Here is a 6,000-nt window from a genome sequence, read left to right as displayed (position 1 = left end):
ACACGCCCGTTATGGAAAATTCCATTGGAGACATTCCGCCCACACGCCCATGATGGAAAATTTCATTGGAGACGTTCCGCCCACACGCCCGTTATGGACAATTCCATTGGAGACGTTCCGCCCACACGCTAGTTCTGCAAAATTCCATTAGAGACGTTCCGCCCACACGCCCGTTATGGAAAATTTCATTCGAAGCATTCTGTCCACACACCCGTTGTGGAAAATTCCATTGGAGACGTTCGCCTACACACCCATTATGGAAAATTCCATTGGAGACGTTCCGCCCACATGTGTGTTATGGAAAATTACATTGGAGACATTTCGCCCACACGCCCGTTATGGAAAATTCCATTGGAGACGTTTCGCCCACACGCCCGTGATGAAAAATTCCATTGGAGACGTTCCGCCCACACGCCCGTTGTGGAAAATTCCATTAGAGACGTTCCGCCCACACGCCCGTAATGGAAAATTCCATTGGAGGCATTCCGCCCACACGCCCGTTATGGAAAATTCCATTGGAGACGTTCCGCCCACACGCCCTTTCTGGAAAATTCCATTGGAGATGTTCCGCCCACATGCCCGTGATGGAAAATTCCATTTGGAGACGTTCCGCCCACACGCCCGTAATGGACAATTCCATTGGAGACGTTCTGTCCACACGCCCGTTATGGAAAATTCCATTGGAGACGTTCCGCCCACACGCCCGTAATGGAAAATTCCATTGGAGACTTTCCACCCACACGCCCGTTCTGGAAAATTCCATTGGAGACGTTCCGCCCACACGCCCGTTATGTAAAATTCCATTAGAGATGTTCCGCCCACACGCCCGTTCTGGAAAATTTCATTAGGGATGTTTATTGACGAGACAAGATGATTGTAACACTGAAGACACTTTTCTCCACAATGTTGAGAAAAATGTATATTTTTTCGAGTAACATCCCAACAACCTTTTTGAACATTTTAAAAATGTTTCTATTATTTGTTAAACAGTGGTTTGCCATTCTCCCATTGGTTGGCAATCTCAGCGACTCGAAGTTCACTCGCGAGTGTGAAGCCCTGATCAATCATACGGCCACCATTTTGTACTGAGGGCGCCATTTTGTACTGAGGCCGCCATTTTATACTGAGGGCGCCATTTTGTACTGAGGGCGCCATTTTATACTGAGGGCGCCATTTTATACTGAGGGCGCCATTTTATACTGAGGGCGCCATTTTGTACTGAGGGCGCCATTTTGTACTGAGGGCGCCATTTTGTACTGAGGTTGTCATTTTTTCTGAGGGCGCCATTTTATACTGAGGGTGCCATTTTATACTGAGGGCGCCATTTTACACTGAGGGTGCTATTTTATACTGAGGGCGCCATTTTATACTGACGGCGCCATTTTATACTGACGGCGCCATTTTATACTGAACGCGCCATTTTATACTGAACGCGCCATTTTATACTGAACGCGCCATTTTATACTGAACGCGCCATTTTATACTGAACGCGCCATTTTATACTGAGGGCGCCATTTTATACTGACGGCGCCATTTTATACTGAGGACGCCATTTTATACTGAGGGAGCCATTTTGTACTGAGGGCGCCATTTATACTGAGGGCGCCATTTTATACTGAGGGCACCATTTTATACTGAGGGAACCATTTTATACTAAGGGCGCCATTTTATACTGACGGCGCCATTTTATACTGACGGCGCCATTTTATACTGAACGCGCCATTTTATACTGACGGCGCCATTTTATACTGAACGCACCATTTTATACTGAGTGCGCCATTTTATACTGAGGGAGCCATTTTGTACTGAGGGCGCCATTTATACTGAGGGCGCCATTTTATACTGAGGGCACCATTTTATACTAAGGGCGCCATTTTATACTGACGGCACCATTTTATACTGACGGCGCCATTTTATACTGAACGCGCCATTTTATACTGAGGGAGCCATTTTGTACTGAGGGCGCCATTTATACTGAGGGCGCCATTTTATACTGAGGGCGCCATTTTATACTGACGGCGCCATTTTATACTGAGGACGCCATTTTATACTGAGGGAGCCATTTTGTACTGAGGGCGCCATTTATACTGAGGGCGCCATTTTATACTGAGGGCACCATTTTATACTAAGGGCGCCATTTTGGACTGAGGGCACCATTTTATACTGAGTGCGCCATTTTATACTGACGGCGCCATTTTATACTGAGGGCGCCATTTTATACTGACGGCGCCATTTTATACTGAGGGCGCCATTTTATACTGAGGGCGCCATTTTATACTGAACGTGCCATTTTATACTGAGGGCGCCATTTTATACTGAGGGTGCCATTTTATACTGACGGCGACATTTTAAACTGAGGGAGCCATTTTGTACTGAGGGCGCCATTTATACTGAGGGCGCCATTTTATACTGAGGGCACCATTTTATACTAAGGGTGCCATTTTGTACTGAGGGCGCCATTTTGTACTGAGGGCACCATTTTATACTGAGGGCGCCATTTTATACTGAGGGCGCCATTTTATACTGAGGGCGCCATTTTATACTGAGGGCGCCATTTTATACTGAGGGCGCCATTTTATACTGAGGGCGCCATTTTATACTGAGGGCGCCATTTTGTACTGACGGCGCCATTTTGTGATCATTGCCACCCACAGTACATGTTCGGTGTTGTCATGTTAACATATTCACAAGACATTCCCCATCATGTATTCTGTGCAGACAAACATTCTAAATCAATAAAACATTCTAAACGATGCAGGTAATGATGTAGGGACAAGCCATGTGCAGAACAAAAGAAAGAGTCCACATTGTGTTCTGTCCATGGCTTGTCCCTGCACGTCGGACAAAGGGTAAGCCGTTTGGTTCTGTGGAAGATCCGGTCATGTACGTGCGATGATGAGACCAACCAAGCGCTAAATATTGAACACGGGTCTTCACCTCAACTCACTTACTGTTTGAACACCACACGATGGGGAGGAGGAGGAGGAACATGCGGACAAGAACAGACATCGGTTTCGGACAAGTCTGACCGTAACGAGCCCTCTCAGCGCCCACGATCTTCATGTCGATGTCCCAGGTGTCTGCATGCCCGTTCCATCGTACACGTCTCTCTTGGACGCCCTCGTCGACCACCACAAGGCTCCGTCCACCAACGGGCCTCAGCTCATGCCCTCTCGCGCGCTCGTCCGCCCTGCTCTGGCCCCGCCCTCCGCTCTGGCCCCGCCCTCCGCTCGTGCCCCGCCCTCCGCTCGTGCCCTCTCGCGCGCTCGTCCGCCCTGCTCTGGCCCCGCCCTCCGCTCTGGCCCCGCCCTCCGCTCTAGCCCCGCCCTCCGCTCTGGCCCCGCCCTCCGCTCTGGTCCCGCCCTCAGCTCATGCCCTCTCGCGCGCTCGTCCGCCCTGGCCCCGCCCTCCACGTTTTGATATCAATCCACGACGGAGAACCCCGCCCCTCTCTCTTCCCCTCCCCTTAACCCCCTCCACAAGCACGAACACCACGTCCACGATCTCCTCAACAGTGCAGGCTGTGGGGTCATCGATCTGTGCATAATTCCAGCAATCTGTGTGTGTGTCTGTGTGTGTGTCTGTGTGTGTGCCTGTGTGTGTCTGTGTGTGTGTGTGTGTGTCTGTGTGTGTGTGTGTGTCTGTGTGTGTGTGTGTCTGAGTGTGTGTCTGTGTGTGTGTCTGTGTGTGTCTGTGTGTGTGTGTGTGTCTGTGTGTGTGTGTGTCCGTGTGTGTGTGTCTGTGTGTGTGTGTCTGTGTGTGTGTGTGTGTCTGTGTGTGTGTGTGTGTGTATGTGTGTGTGTCTGTGTGTGTGTCCTTGTGTGTGTGTCTGTGTGTGTCTGTGTGTGTGTGTGTGTATGTGTGTGTGTCTGTGTGTGTCCGTGTGTGTGTGTGTGTGTCTGTGTGTGTGTGTGTGTGTGTGTGTGTCTGTGTCTGTGTGTGTGTGTGTGTGTGTGTGTGTGTCTGTGTGTGTCTGTGTGTGTGTGTGTGTGTGTGTGTCTGTGTCTGTGTGTGTGTGTGTGTCTGTGTGTGTGTCTGTGTGTGTGTGTCTGTGTGTGTCTGTGTGTGTGTCTGTGACCGTTGTTTTTCGACAACCCCTGGACCGATCTAATTGAAACTTGCCAGGAATATTGCTGGGGACCTGAGTTTGTGCCTTTTCAAGGTTTGATATTAATCGGACAAGTGCCTCCCAAGTTATGGCCATTTATGACGTCGAACACTTTATCCATATGTCGAACACTTTATCCGATCAGTATGAGAAATGTTGAGGGTCATCTTGGACTAAATTGTGTGGGGGAAAACATTGATGATGTCATCGATCACATGGTTCGGCAGTCATATTGTTTTTAACATAAAAACCTTCAAAATCCTCTTCTCCGAAACGGCCGAACAGATCGAGGCGAAACTTCACAGGTATGACAAAAAGTAACAAAATTTTTCCATCTATGACGTCATAGGTCACATGGTTTGTCAGCTCTGATTTTGTTTGTAAGTATAAACCTTTAAAAATTTTCTTCCACAGAACTGCTTGACGTTCTTTCATCAATCGACGTGAAACGTCAGCATTATGATCGAGTCGTGATGGGGGAATATACGGTATATGTTTTAAATTTTATCCTGATCAGATGCATGGTCTGGCATCTAGAATCATTTAATATTTTTAATCTGGGTTCAGGAATTCAAATCAAACTTGGTACAAGTCTGTATAATGATGTACTAATGTGGGTGGAGGCATCTCTGGTGAGGTCACGACGTCGAAGAGTTCCCTTCTAGTTTGCTAATGCTCTTGTGTATCACAATACATCTATCTATGACGTCACTGAAGTTATTTTTGCCATGGCAACAATTCATAGAAGCATCTCATTGCAACATGATAACTCGAGCAAAGTCGATGGCACGCCATCGCAAACCCCCCACGCTTCACGGCCAAAGCGAAGTTGAAAGTTCTACTTGGAATTACCCAACATCAAATTTTTAGTTAAAATGTTGTTTTTTTGGCATCTGGGAGCTGGCGTCTCATTGTAACCTTGGTAACCATCTCATTGTATGCACGTCCAATGCATCCGAGGAATTGCTTGCAGTCTGCTGGTAATTATATGAAGTGTATAATTTTTGATAATGCTGTGGCTCGTGTGAGATCCAGATCCACAGTGCACCTCAGACTCCCTCGAGTTGAACGAGTCCTCAAACGACTCTCTAAGACACGGAATTGGCCCATAAGGGATCTTCTCACAAGCAGTTGTAACCTTCAACCACTCAACAGACACTCTCTGACGCTCGTTGTCGCTCACTCACGCTCACTCCCTTGCGAGCTTTTATGTCAAAATCAAAATTCTTTTCCGACTTGTGTTTGTACTAGTGCGGGCCCATAGGTGCGTGCCAGTATGTGCAGCTTCCTGCCTGCAGTATCAGGTCCCCAGCATCAATTGTGACATCATATCAAACGAAGAAGAAGAATTGTGACGCCCCCTCTCTCTCCCCCCTCTCTCCTCCTCCTCTCTCCCCCCTCCTCTGTCCCTCCTCCTCTCTCCCTCCCCACTCTCCCCCCTCTCACCCCCTCTCTCGCCCCTCTCTTCCCCTTCTCTTGCCCCCTCACCCCCTCTCTAACCCTTCTCTCTCCCCCTCCTCTGTCCCCTCCTCTCTCCCCCTCCTCTGTCCACCTCCTCTCTCCCTCCCCTCTCTTGCCCCCCTTCTCACCCCCTCCTCTCTCCCTTCTCTTGCCCCCCTCTCACCCCCTCTCTCACCTTTCTCTCTCCCCTCTCTTGCCCCCCTGTCACCCCCTCTCCTGCCCTTCTCTCTCCCCCTCCTCTCTCCCTTCTCTCTCCCCCTCCTCTCGCCCTTCTCTCTCCCCCTCCTCTCTCCCTCCCCTCTCTTGCCACCATCTCTCACCCCCTCTCACCCCTCCTCTGTCTCCCCTCCTCTCTCTCGCCCCCTCTCTCCCCCACTCTCTCCCCTCTCCCCCTCCTCTGTCCCCCTCCTCTCTCCCTCCCCTCTCTTGCC

Source organism: Eptatretus burgeri, chromosome 19 (assembly GCF_056783735.1).
Source record: "Eptatretus burgeri isolate ZD-2024b chromosome 19, Ebu_testis_v1, whole genome shotgun sequence".
In the NCBI taxonomy this organism is placed as follows: Eukaryota; Metazoa; Chordata; class Myxini; order Myxiniformes; family Myxinidae; genus Eptatretus; species Eptatretus burgeri.
This window is presented reverse-complemented; position numbering follows the sequence as displayed.